This window comes from Equus przewalskii, chromosome 3, assembly GCF_037783145.1.
Source record: "Equus przewalskii isolate Varuska chromosome 3, EquPr2, whole genome shotgun sequence".
Classification (NCBI taxonomy): Eukaryota; Metazoa; Chordata; class Mammalia; order Perissodactyla; family Equidae; genus Equus; species Equus przewalskii.
In genome coordinates this window covers 6686131-6700745 of record NC_091833.1, presented here as the reverse complement: position 1 = coordinate 6700745, position 14615 = coordinate 6686131, and the positions used below count along the sequence as shown (strand labels likewise).

The following is a 14615-nucleotide window of genomic DNA, read 5'->3' as shown; positions in this document are numbered from 1 at the left end:
CCCACACCCGCCCTGAACCATGAGATTGACAAGTGCCAAGGGCCTCGCCTTGGCCAGAAACCAGCCCAGCATCGCGTTCCAGGCCTCGGAGGCTAAACCCTCAGATGCGGAAAACGTCCTGCCCTTTACAAGTCCGTTCCCTCTGTCGGTTTTATTGACCAGAAGGCTGAGATCTGAACGCGGGTTTGCAGTACCACCTACCAGCTGGTGGAATCACAGAGCAAAGCCCTTTCTCCCGGAACCAGCCTGAAGGCCACGCCAAGCCACCAGATGGGCAGTAAAATCTTTTAAACAGCTGCTGTCTACGACTACGCTACTACTGGAGTTGTAAGTTTGTTTTATAGAGATCATGGGCCTGTAGAACCCTTCGACTGAAAATTAAAAATACATTGTTACGAAGGCCAGTTCATCTTCCCAGCATCTCGGGACTGCGGCAACTTCCTGGAGTTGAGTTTGGGGAGCCCTAGTCTCTTCTGTATTCTGGTGCCAGAACGTGGGACCCTTGCAGTCAGAGAGGATAACACAGCAACGACGTCCACTGATTGAACACTAGCCATGTCTTTCTCAGACGTTCTCTCTTTTAATCCTCATGACAAGCCCATTGAGTAGGCGCTACACAACTATTTGGTCCATTCAACAGATGGGTGTTTTGAGGCTTAGAGAGGTTAAGGATTTGCCCAGAGTTACCCAGCTGGAAAGTGGCAAAGATGGGATTCCAAACAAGGTCTCCCTCGCGATCAAGCCTTCACCTTTGGGAATCTTCTCTCTGCTCAGCGACCCATCCCCCGTTGGAACAAAGGATCAGGTGGAAATGAGCCACACCAGCGGGAAAAAGAGCCTGTGCCTCCTGAGTCTTCTAACCCCACATTAGGTGGGCTGCCTCAGTTTCCCTGGCTATGAGTGGAGAATGGTAGGAATACTCCTTCATAGTGTTGTGTTGAGAAGTGACAAGATAATGAATGAAAATGCTCTGCACAGCTCTTGGCTTGTAGTAAGGATCCAGTTAATGTGGGCTCCTCTGCTGCTTTTTCATCTTATTACAATTATACGTAGAGGGTATACGGCAGCCCCCAGGTCTGTTCCCTTAAGACCATTTCAGTGCATGGATCATGTCTGTCCTTGGAAGAAAAACCTCTGGGGAAATTCTGCCTTGCTTTGGTTTTGAAGCCAAACTAGTCTCCTCTTCCTTTCGCCATCATTTCTAGAAAGTTCTTAACATTCAAACCAGACCCCATTTAACCTTGTGCCCCACACAGCTCTACGTACTTCAACCCCCTCTGGCTCTCTGAGGCCTGGCTTCCTTCAGGCTCAGGCTGTAAATGTTTGACTTTGATTTGAGATACATGACAATAAATTAGGGGACATTTATCAAAGCTGCTTTTTGCATAAATTACTGCATTATACAAATACACTTAGCAGAATCCTGCTTCTTTGATGTTGGGAGCAAAGATTTATGTGCAATGGAGTTTTTATTTATCTGCCCTGTTCACCTCTACAAGAGCTGGACATAGTCTTCAATTAGTTCCATACTTCTCGAAATGACATGTATCTCTCGCAACTTGGGTCGAGGGAACAAAGACGCTTAAGCCCCATCTGAGTGGCCTTTATAAGGAGACAAGAAGCTTTCTCTGACCCAGAGTGCCTCTGAATTCTTTCTCCTGAGAGCAGATTGAATGGCGTTTAAATTTGTTCCTCTGGAACCTTCCTTCGCCATTAAAAAAAAAGTGACTAGAGGAAAAGGTTTTCTCTTCTTTTCCATTATTATTATTTTATTCTAAGGTAGCCACAGAAACATAAATACCTATCCGCTAAATTTAAGTAGCTAGAGGAAGACGCATCTACCTTGTCCAGGACTTCTGCATTTAACTCCCCGAGTATATTCTATAAGAGTAAAGATCTGTGCCACCCAATGAGGTGGGGCCAAGAATTTTATATTTCACGGGCCATTAAAAATGTTCATGCATTCATTGAGATGACTACCCTAAAGTTACCATTTTTTCCCTTTTTGAAATAAGGACATTTTAAAAAGGAAAATTACCAACTCCTGTCTCCATTCATGCCTAAAAGATGATGCAGTTGTCAGAACACAGGATCTGAGGGAGGGAGATGTGGTTCAAGGCCTGGATCAGATGAGTAGCAAAGTCAGAATGGAGCAGGACAGCCTCTGTGGAGTAGCCGCAGCCCACTGTCAGGCAGAGGCTCGAGGGCTGTTCCTCGTTCACTTCTAGATCATATAGGTGGCCCTCTGCCCCTGTCTGAGGGCAGGGAAGGGGGCGCAGAGATCTGGGGCAGAGAAGCCATGAGTGCAGCCCCATCCAGATGGGAGAAGCTAGGTTGCCCTCAGGTGCAACTGGCAGGGGAGGGAGACGCACCAGCAGCCAGCAATGGGAAACATCATCCCTGCCCCCAATGGCTGTGTCTAATGCCCAAGGCACCCTGGAAATCAGGGGACACAGTTCTCCCGCTCAGCGGTGACAGGCACCTCCATCCCTCCCTCAAGCTCCTGGGGGAACACATCCCCCCTACCCCATTCACACCCCAGAACCTTACCCTCGTTCTCGGTGTAGCCATTCATGGTTCCTGAAGGCCCCACTGAGTGCAGACAAAGTGGAGACACAAGTAGAAAAAGGGCCAATTTAGAGAAGGATTTGGGTGAGTGAAGATGAGAGGAAATGGCGCTTCAAAATGGGGAGACAGTGGGATAAAGGAGACAGAAATATCTACTAATAATAGTGATAATATAGTAACGTTTGTATTTGTCAAACACCCGTTCTGGCCAAGTACTCATGTACCGTGTCATTTAACCCTCCTCACAACCTACGACTTAGGAACTGTTGATAGCCCCATTTGACAGATGAACAAATCGAGGCTCAGAGGGTGACATAGCTTTCCCTAGGACACCCAGTTCATAAACTGCAGAGCCAAATGTGAACCCAGTCTGACCGCAAAGCATCCCCACTGCTAGAAAGTCAGCCAGACCAGAGTAAGAGCATGGCCAGTGGGACCAGCAGTAGCAAACGTCTGTCACTAACACCTGCAGCAGACAGAGCACAGGAGGGCGCCTGCAGAGGCGTAATTCCAGGCCCTCCTCTCTGCAGGATCACAGGACTTAGTGAGAGAAATGGCAGCAAAGAGTAGAGGTGGGGCTTCCAATCAGGAAGGCCTTGAATGCTGCTGTAAAGAAGCTGTGAAAGGTCATGAGCACCAAAGGGATGGAGCAAGAGGAGCCCAAGACCTTTATTCCATTCCTCTCTGCAGGCAGCACTCGCGTGGCCTCCCGCAAAGAGCTCTGCCAGCGCAGTGCCCACTCAAGCCAAGGGCTCCACAGCGCTCTGTCCAACCATGAGCCCTTCACAGCGAGAGTGTTCAGCTGAAGGTCATGGCGAAAACTCCCAGACCCTGGGCAGAAATACCCCAATCCCAGCGCACAGCACGACTGGTGAAGTGGGTGGGGGCCAGAGGTCCAGGACAACTTCTTGTGCATTTTGGTGGAACGGAGAAAAACCCTAAGCTTTGTAGATTTCTACCCTTTCCCAGAGTAGCTATCTGCCCTTGCCCATGTACCTACCTTCCCTGCACACTCCTTTCCGCAGCTGGGAGTTTTGGATTATACGACTCTTTTCACAGGGCTATTGTAAGAACCAAAAGAGCTCACGGGCAAAGACAGCCAGCACCTGCCTGACACACAGTAGGTGCTCAAGTTAAGCTAACTCCATTCTTCCCAAGCCTATTCCAACTGGTACGTATTGTTTTTTTATGATGATGCGTTTTTAATAAACTTGTAATTTTAGATTTAGAGAGCTATTCTGAAGATAGTACAGAGCGTTCCCATCTACTCCACACCCACTCTCCCATTATTAACATCTTACATTGGCATGGTACACTTGTCATTGCTAATGAGACAATACTGATATATTATTATTAATTAAAGTCTATACTTTATCCAAGTTTTCTCACTTTTTTCCTAATGTCCTTTTTCTTTTCCAGGATCCCATCCAAAACCATATTGCACTTATTCGTCATGTCTCCTTAGGCTCCTCCTGGCTGTGACACTCCATCAGAATTTCTTTTTGATGACCTTGACAGTTTTGAGCAGTGCTGATCGGGCATTTTTGCAGAATGTCCCTCAGTTGGAATTTGCCTGATGTCTTTCCCATGATTAGACTGAGGTGATGTGTTTTGGGGAGGAAGACCAAAGAGGTAAAGAGCCATTCTCACCCCATCCCAACAAGGGTGCTTGCTATCATCATGACTTACCACTGTTGATGCTGACCTTGACCTTGATCACCTGGCTTGAGGTAGTATTGGTCAGGTTTCTCCACTGAAAAGCTATTTTTTCTTGTCTCCTTTTCCAGATTGTCCTCGTCAGAAGAAAGCTACTGTGCGCAGCCACTCCTAAGGACAGGAGGGTTGCTCTCCATCTCCTTGAGAACAGAGTACCTACATAAATTAATTTGAATTCTTCTGCGCAGAAGATTCTCCCCCTATTTATTTACTTATTCAATCATTTATTTACATCAGCATGGACTCCTGGTTATTTATTCTATTCTTTAGGTTATAATCCAATACTAATTATTCTGTTGCTCAAATTGTCCTAGCTCTGGCCGTTGGGAGCTCTCTCAGCTGGATCCTAGATCCCACTGACAAGTTCCATCACTATGGGTTTGGTTTTCTGGTTGTGTGTTTGTTTTTCGGCACTCTCTGACTTTCTGGCCCTACAAGATGCTCCAGGCTCATCTTGTATATTTCACGTCCGTCCTAGAGTCCTGGAATCAGCCATTTCCCCATCCCCTGATTCCTCTTATTGGAGAATGATATTAGAAATCAAGACCTGTGCACGAGGTGTGGACATGACATCTGGGGTGTCATTGCTTCCAATCCCTCTTAGCTGACAGAGAAAGGAGACAGACGTATGCATACTAAACCCGTGAATATATCTATGTGTATTAAAACTTCTACATGTGATTATATGTATCTATGTTAAGCTAAACAGGAGTTCATTCTGATGTCTACAACTCAAATCAATTACCCTATGGCTTATTCTGGCCTCCTCTCCTTCCTTGGCTGTAACCCCCTCCCACTGTAAAAAATCTGGCTCCCACCACATGCCATCCACTTGCTTAATTGCTTGGTTTAAGTGTCCAAGTATAGTGGTTTCAGAACTGTGGGAAAGAACTTGATCGGCTCGAGTAGAGTGCTTATGACACTTCCTTTGCCTGTAGTCTTACAATTTCCACTCATTTCCAGAGTTACTTAGGTCAGCACCTTATTCCCCCATCCCCTCCAGTGAGGTGGTTTCCTGCATTTGTAATACAGTTAAATTGTTGTGCCATATTCCGCATTCTATCTTAGGATCCCTCAATGTCCTAAAAGATTTTTTTAAATTTGTATACATTAAGGTTTACTCCTTGTGCTGTGAGTTTCTATGGGTTTTGACAAATGCGTTGTATCTTGTGTTCACCATCACAATAGCATACAGAATCGTTTCACTGACCCAGAAATTCTGTGCTCCATCTAGTCAACCCTTTCCCACCGCGCCTCGAACCCCTGGCAAACACTGATCTTTTTATTGTCTCTGTAGTTTTACCTTTTCCAGAACATCATATAATTGGAAACATAATAGCTTTTTCAAATTCCCTTCTTTCACTTAACAATACGTTTAAGATTCATCCATATCTTTTCACGGCTTGCTGGCACATTTCTTTTCATTGCTGAATAATATTCCATTGTCTGGAGGGACCACAGTCTGCTTGGTCACTCTCCCATTGAAGGACACTGTAGTTGCTTCCAGTTTGGGTGATTAAAGATAAAGCAGCTATAAACGTTCATGTGCCAGGTTTTATACAGATGTGTTTTCAGATCAGTTGGGTAGGGGCAGGCCCCATGGCTGAGTGGTTGGGTTGGCGCACTCCACTTTGGTGGCCCAGGGTTTCGCCAGTTCGAGTCCTAGGCACAGACATGGCACCACTCATCAGGCCACGCTGAGGAGGCATCCCACATGGCACAACTAGAAGAACCCACAACTAAAATAGACAACTATGTATTGGGGGGGATTTGGGGAGAAAAAGCAGAAAAAAAAAATCAGTTAATACATAGGGATTCAGACGCTGAGTTGTACGGTTAGAGTATGTTTAGTTTTCTAAGAAACTACCAAACTGCCTTCCAAAGCGGCTGCAGCATTTTGCATTCCCACCAGCAATGAACAAGCGCTCCTGCTGCTGCACGTCCGGTTGTTGATATAGTCAGTTTTTTGGAATTTAATTAATCTAATAGGTGTGTAGTGATATCTCATTATTTTAGTTTGCAATTCCTTAATAACAAGTGATGTTGAGTATCTATGCCATCTTTATATCTTTTTTGGTGAGGTATCTGTTCAAATCTTTTGCCTATTTTTAAATAGGGTGATTTTAATTTCTTATCATTAAATTTTAAGAGTTTTTTGTATATTTTTTTCCTTGTCTTTGTCATGGCCCTGGGCCAGCTCTGTCCACGTTGCCCCTGCTGCCCTGCATCTGTATTATCCTGGGCTCAAAACACGTGGAATGTTCCATCACCCCAACCTCGCACACCGGGCTCAGAGGAGTAGGAAAGGGCAGCTCCCCAAATGTGGTCACAGATACTTAGCTGCTTCCCTAGGAGCCTTGACTGAGCATGAAAGAGCTCAGCCAGGCTGAGCCCACCCCCTCTTGATGTCCCTGGTCCCCCAGTGAACTTCCTATGCACCTCGTGAGATCCTGTGCTGGGGGAAGCTCCTCTCCTCTCACCCCAGGGCTCACTCAGCAACAACTTCAGAGCAGCACATCCAAAGACTGTCATGTTTTCGGCTATAAGGATCCTTAGAAAGCATTTAGTTCATTTTATAGATGAATAAACTGAGATTCCGCTCATAGATGTCACTAGGTGTTCCAACGGGGAAGGATAAACGAGGTTGATATGTTTAAGATTAAACGCAGTTAAACTTTTGAATTCCTTGCTACTCAAAATGCAACAACACCAGCATTAAATTGGAGCATATTAGATATACAGATTCTCAGACCGCACTCCAGACCTACTGAATCAGAACCCGCATTTTAACGAGAGCCTCCCAGTTGATTCAAGTGTTCATTAAAGTTTAGGAACACTGTCTTGTGTGTGTGTGTGTGAGGAAGATTAGCCCTGAGCTAACTACTGCCAATTCTCCTCTTTTTGCTGAGGAAGACTAGCCCTGAGCTCACATCCATGCCCATCTTCCTCTGCTTTATATGTGGGATGCCTACCACAGCATGGCTTTTGCCAAGCAGTGCCTTGTCCTCACCTGGGATCCTAACCAGCGAACCCCGGGCCGCTGAGAAGCAGAACGTGCGAACTTAACCACTGTGCCACTGGGTCGGCCCCAGGAACACTGTCTCAATCCAGTAATTTATCAAATCTTTATTGAGCATCTACCATGTGGCAGGCATTGTCGTAAGCATGGAGGATTCGTCACAAAATGGATAGCACCTGCTCTCAAGGAGTTAGTCTGGAGTAGACACTGCAACATCAAATTACTTCACAAGTAATTGGCGGATTGACTACAATCACGGTTTACACCATAAAGAAAGAGCGTATCTGAGAATCGGAGACCTGAAGACAGGTAGGATTGAACTAGGCTGAAGCCCACGTGGATGATGAAACTGTGTGCACGGTGGATCACGAAGGAGAGAATGTGGCAGGCAAAGATTCCCAAACCTGTTTGATCCAGACATCCTGCAGAGCATTTCATGGGATTGACAGGCTGCTAAATGCTGCTCTGGAAGTCATGTGACCAACCTAAGACCCAACAGGAGGGTGGTATGGGAGTCTAAACCCAGCTCCCCTGCCTTCCAAAACAAAGCCCTTCCCACCGACCCATGCTACCTCCTCCTGGTCACTGGGAGTTCCCCAGGATGACATGGAGAGAGGGCCCTGGGCATCAGGCTGGCTGCCAGCCAGGCTGGACACACATGCAAGTTATTTTCATGGGGCAGCAAATTCTGGAAAATATGTGGTTTAGAAGCAACATAATTATCGTCCTCTAAAATTAGGCTCATAGTCTAAACAACCCCAAGTCTTCCTTCTGCACAAAAACAAACAATGGCAGGCAGGAAGCCTGCAGCAATGCGTGTCGTGTTGGCCAACAGGCCCGCTGGTCTCCCCGCTGAGCTAAAAAGGCAAACTGCATGCAAAAATGTAAATATTATATTATTTTTCAAATACCACCTATTTCCACTCTTGCCCCAGCTGGCTCTGTCTGTCCACCTCGGCGCCCTCTGGGTCCCCCGCCCTCCACGCTTTGGCCACGAAATACCTAGATGTATTTCTTCAGAAGCCATTATCTAAACTGCTGATGTAATAAGGCCCTGGTATATGAAATTCACTTAATAACTCACGCTTCGTTATTTATTGTGAACCTGGGTGCATTCTCCTTGATTCCATTTCGCAGCGAAATATAAGTGCAGCTTTCATCGTGAGCGCCTGAATTTATGGCAAACAGACCAAGTGACATTAAGAAAGCCGCACAATCCCTTCATTCAGGCTTTAATAAGGAAGCCAAGGAAAAATTATCCTAGCTGGTTTGCGGGTGACAGCACAAGAACTTTCTGGAGTCAGAAAGTTAGCACCGTGCCTCCTTGTCAGCCCATTAAAAAGCAAAGCTGGCATGGCATGATATTAGAACCATGTGTGAGAAGGAATTTCTCCTCTGGTAAGACATTCCAAATACTGTCTCTGAGCCAAAGACTTTGGTGTTAGACTAATTTAAGCAGCATGTTGAAATCAGCGCTCAGGACTTTGATCATAGGGCGATCGTTTGTTACAAATTGAACTAACCCAGTCTCTATTTCTGGCGGATCAGAACTCTGGATTTGTTGAATTAAATGCCTCATTTAGTGCCGTTTGCACATGAAAAGGAACGCTGCACTCAGGAATCTGATAGTGAATTTTTCACCTAACCAACAGGTCTACTTTTTTATTACTTTTAAACCTAATCCATACTCGGTCCACACTGTTCCTAATAACCCCAAGGCTGTTCAGAGTGAAGTTTTAAATCAACTCCCATGTTATTGGGGGCTGGGGGGGTCGAGGGGCGGTGGCGGGGCAGCAGGGGTTGCTGAGCCATCCTTGAATTATCAAACCATGTAATAAAGAACATCTTGGAACCCGGGACTGAAATAAAAGCAAAGAGAAAAAGCAAAATAAATTAGTCTTCAGTTGTTATTTACTGTCTAAATAACCCAGTTTCCTTTCATGACAACTGTGGGCTAAAATAGCAAAATGATTTTGCAGACCTATGATTTTTGTACTGCTGCCTGTCTGGTCCCGCTGAAACTATGAGTGAGAGAGGTTAAAAGGGTACGAAATAGACCATTTCCACATATGGCTGCACTTTCTTTTCATTTTTGAAGTTATAATATCTTTAACTGTAGATAATGATATTATAAACTGTCATTTAGTGCATTTTAAGTATATTACATACATGAAACAAAGATCTGGAAGGAGCTGCAGCTGAAGTCTTAACAGAAACATTGTGAGTCAAATCCAGCGAGCAAGAGACAGGTATGGGGTTTGCTAAGAATGTTTCGGAGCAGAGAATCAGACACAGACTCCATCCGAGCTGACTCCTGGGCGTGAATTGTGAAACTAACCAAGACTGGCCAATGATGATTTAATAGTAATTAACTGTTAATTATTAACACTCAGGGGTCAACAAGCTCCTTTGCAGTCTGGTTTTACTTTGACATTATTTGGTTCATCTATAACTTTGTTTCCCATCATTTACCTCCTGTTGGTTGGAGGTGTGGGAGAAGGTTCCAGAGCCCTCTCTGCTTTGGCCATTGTAACAGCCCCGACATTGCCTCAATTGGGGCTGGGGGGGGGGGCGGTGGGGGGACACACCTATATTTGGAAATTGATTCTTTCCTAAGCCCCGTGTGCAGTTAATTCATAAATCTCCTCACCTGCAGGCTGAAAAATCCTCTTGAATGAGGATTGCCTTAATTTAAAAGGGAAATAATTAATTAATTATTTTTTAAAAACGTTGCTGCTGTTGTGTGCCAGAAAAGTCAACAGATGATTCCTTAGTTTCATTGGCATGAAGATGAGGTTGATTTTTCCCCTCTTTGCAGAAAGAAAATGGTTGCGAAACAGATAACGATAATAAATGTTTTATTGGTGAAAAAAGAAAGATCAGATCTTTAATGAAATCAGGATGGGCTTGGAGATGAACTCAGTCTGAACTCGCCAGGATTCATGGAACTTCAATTAAAACAATTTCAGAAGGGCGGCTGACAGCAAGGCGCTCGGAAGTGTAATTAAAATTGAGCAACATTTTAGCACCAGGTTTTCTAGCAGGATCCTGAGAGCGCGGTAGCCCCAGGGAGGAGGAGGCAGTGGAGGTGAGGGATCTGTGGGGAGGGCTGAGTACTCTAGGCAATGCTGGTAAGAAATCTCACCGAGGCTAGGATCCAGCCTCAGCTATCAGTATGTAGTTTTTAATCCACTCTGAAATGTTCACCTCCATCCATATGGTTGTAAAACCCTGGCTTCTTCAGCTGGAGACTGGTGTTTTTCAACCTGAAAGATTCTTTTAAAAAACCACCCTTTCATGAAGTCACACACAAGGACTCCAGTTAGACAATCATTAAGGCCACATAATGTTGCAGTGAAAAGCACGGACTCTAGACCCAGAGTCGCTGGGTTCAAATCTTCCTTTTCCATGTACCAACTATGTGACCTGAGGTAAGTTACTCAACTTCTCGGAGCCGTATTTTCCCAGCTGTGAATGGGATCCTGATAGCACCTACTTCTTAAAGCTGTCAAGAGGTTTTAACAAGATGTTCCACGTCAAGTGCTCAATACCGTGCCTGGCACCTCGTTAGCACCAATAACAGTGAGCAAATATTGTTGTTTATTAGGGCTGAAAATTAGGAAAGTTAAATCCAGCAACTCAGTCTCTCCTTTTAAGAAGAAAACCTCTACCAGATGTGGCACCAGCACGGTGCAGACAAAATGGAAGGTCTTTGTGGTGAAACGTGGGCCCCCTAAGGAGCTTTGCACATGGAACATCGTGGCTTCTGGAATGAGAGTTGGTGCTCACCTCTTAAAGAGGCCGGGGTAGGTGAGGGGCGGTGGGCAGGTAGTTGTGCAGCTCAGGCCTGGGACCTTGGAGAAACTCTGGTTCAGTCTCACTTCAGGCAAGAGGAAAAGGAGGCTGGAGAAAAAGGAAGAGGAGAAGGAAGGAAGGAAAGGGGAAGGGAGGGAGGGAGGAAGGAGAGACAGGAGTCCCTGATGCTCTCTGGCCCCAGCTTGGCTTCACTGTCTTAGCTTCCGTGAGAGTTGGCTCCTTGTAACAAACCTTTCTCCACCTTGAACGAGCCTGAGTGGGTTTCTGTTCCTTGGCCACCGGAAGAGCTCTCTCCACCACCCTAAGCAGGGGCTTTCATGTCAGGGAGGGACTTTCTGCAGCATGGCCAAGGCAAAGACATGGGCACAGAGACCCAGCTCCATGGGGCATAGGGGAGCAGGGCTTGCACACGGCACCCTCACAATTCCTGAGAATCACCTAGAACAGAACAGCACTCACTAACAGGCCAAATCCAGCAGACCCCAACGGCCTGTCTCTTTGCCCAGGCTCAGATTTATAAAGGATCCAGACAGCAGCTCTCCAGTCCCACCAGCCTCCTGGAGAGAGAATCTCTTTGCAACGCAGTGCTAGGGCCTGACGCAGCAGTTTCCCAAAGTTTTACAGCCCCTGAATAGGAGCTCCCCATTGGCTTTGGGAACCAGCTCATGATGTTAAGTTAAGTCAACTTTCTAATGGTATAGAGAGACCCAACCTGTGAGTAATAGAAAAAAAATTAATTACACATCCTTTGGATGGCCTTCTGTGATTTTTTTTTATAGCTGCAGCAGCAGAATTGCTTCCAAATTATATTGGGCCCAGGTTATTAAAATGACTTTCAATTCCCTGAGTATACCCAGTGATCGACAGCCAGGCAAGGAGCGGAAGCACTAGGATGCTTTCCTTTTCTTTTTTTTTAACTTCTTGCAGATAAGCCACATGCAGATAACTGAGAATTGACTGTTTCCATCTCCAATTGATCCATTTCCTCTGGTATCTGGTATTTACTCCTAGACTTGCCCTGGTTTCCAGTACAAACCGACACTCTTTTAACACTCCAAATCCATTAGACACTTTTCTTCTCCCTGGTGAACAAAGGAGAAATGTTTTCGTGCAACTTTATGGAAGCCATCAATCTCCCTGAGAGGCCTGGCCCGCTCCGCAGAGCCCACATTATAACTTATGCAAAACAGAGGGCGGGAGGCGTGCGGGGAAGGCCCACTTTCTCTGAGCAGCAGCAACACATTGAGGAAAACACGCGTTTCTGCTGAAATTCATATTGGTAAATGGATTTCCCATCTGAAACATTGTTTTTCACTAAGAGAAGCTTTTAATCCCCTTAAGTTCCTTTCTAATCTGCCTTGGAAGTGCTTGTCTCAGGAATATAACAGTGATGATATAACAGATTTAATTTATTAGAACGAGACAGCAGCCAGCCAGCAGAGCACACAGGAGCGCAGGCCCGCCAGCTGAGCGGGGCTGGCATTCCTGGGGGGGACAGCTTGTTCCCCCTCCTCCTGAATCCAGCCCCAATGCCCCGCTGTGCACCCACGTGCAGATCTCAGCCTCCCAGGCTCTTTCTGGAGCAAACACTCCAGCTTCATAGGGGAAAGCCCTATCTTCTCTAACAACCAAAGGAAGGCTGAGGCAGGCTGGCCCCTGCCTGCTCGCTGCCCAATCTTCTGGAGAACAGCCGGTTGGGCGGGAGTAGAGATGGCCCAGCTGGTAGGGACCAATGGCCTGAGGCTCGGCGAAAGGTCACCGTGAGATATTCACCTCCCACTGCCTGTCTGATGGGCCACCTCAGGTAGTAAAGGCCCCAATGAGCAGAGTCAGAAGGACAGGACCCAACCCCACTCCCAACCAGGACAGGGAAGAAAATAACAGAGAAGTCAACAAGTCCTGCGCAATCCAAACGCCGCTTGATCTGGGGAGGTAGCAGGGAGCTCATTCTGGTGGCCAGGTCAGCTTCGTCCTCTAACCCAGTCGGTCCAACTGAGACATGGGAGGCCTGAACCCACCTGGCTGGGCTGTGTCCAAACCAGCATGATGACCCCAGGTACATCCACACATAACTCCGTGTCTCCTTCCTCTGAACAGAAGCTGTTCATTTACTCACTCACCCATGCTTATTGATGCTCTCAGGAACCAGCCTTTCACTCATGGAGGTAATGCTCTTTCAGCCCCACAAGAACGTGAATGACTTCAGCACTGGGCATCATTTGGCCCTCTGCACTCACACACAGTGTGACACCATAGTGGTCAAGAGCATGGTCTCTGGAACCAGAAAGTCCTAGGGTCAAATCCCCACCCCAGCCCTTACACGGGCTGTCCTCATCCATAACAAGGGAACACGACCATCAGCCTCCAGGGAGTAAGTGACATCACTGTGTAAACTCCTTAGTGGGGTGCCTGGCACATATTAAGTGTTGATTAATTATAACTATTAACCACACATGTAGGTTTAGACGCAGACACATTTGTCCCTTCTGTTCATTCATTCATTCATTCATTTTGTTCTTCATTAATTCCCCAAACGTTTATTGAGCACCTACGATATACCAGGCTCCATGCTAGACATTCTATATTTGTGACGCGGAGATAGGAAGGGAAGGAGAGAAGCCTAATAAAAATCATCTACAATGGACGTGCAATTTTGCGCTCACTCTTTCATTTAAATTTCACACACACACACAGACCCAGAGTAGATATTTAGGGCAGAAATAATCACTCTCATTTTACAGATGAGCAGACAGATCCAGGGAGATTAGGGGACTTTGTCAAATGGTAAAGCTAAAAAGAGCCCAGGGTCAGGGGTCTCAGACAAGCCTCCTCCCATACGTTTCCTCGAGTAGGATTTTCCAGAATCTAGTCAGTATAGAATGGTGTAACACAAAACCACGTGCACAAGACCCCCGTGGACCCAGAACATACCCCATCCCGTGGCAAGTGTGTGCTTAGGTAGGAAACCATATCCCACGCTCAGTGGGAGCCGGGGTCTGCTGTCTTTAGACGATAGGAAGAGGCCAGGAAAGAGAAGAGACTGGGGAACTTGACGCTTATTAAAAGCACTTGCTCACAAGCTGTGTGCAGGCCCACATGGCGCCCAAAGTCAGGACCCCGGCCTCAGCAGGGGTCAGCGCCCCGTCCTGACAGGCGTGAGCTGGGGAGTCTGGGCTGAAGATGGATGGGGGCGCGAAACACGCCCGTGACAGCGGTAATCCACACGACCCAGGAACCCAAGCTGGTATTTTGGCCACTTCCCCACACTTTTTATGGGCCTGAAGTGGGGGGAGGGAATTTTCATCATTTCAGACATAAATAACTCCCTGAACAGTGTCGAGATCAGACACCTCAAAATTAACCAGTCTGTGCAGCACAAAGCCTTCGGCTGGGCCAGATTCATCTCTCAGTTGCAGAGCCCCTTGAAGTCAGGCAAGGCTCCCAGGGGCACTAAAACCAGCCTGGCACTTCTGTCACGGTTCCTTGGAGAAGTCCC

The 14615-nt window shown here is 46.6% G+C and overlaps 1 long non-coding RNA gene across 1 annotated transcript in view; it reads left to right on the top strand.

Moving 5' to 3' along the window:
• The window catches only part of LOC139082175 (uncharacterized), a 34745-nt gene extending 25549 nt beyond the window's left edge, over positions 1 to 9196 (top strand). The window contains exons 3-4 of the long non-coding RNA XR_011537912.1: positions 3988 to 4200; positions 4356 to 9196. This is a non-coding gene — a long non-coding RNA (uncharacterized lncRNA). The remainder of the gene's footprint in view (positions 1 to 3987; positions 4201 to 4355) is intronic.
• Positions 9197 to 14615: the final 5419 nt, after the last annotated feature.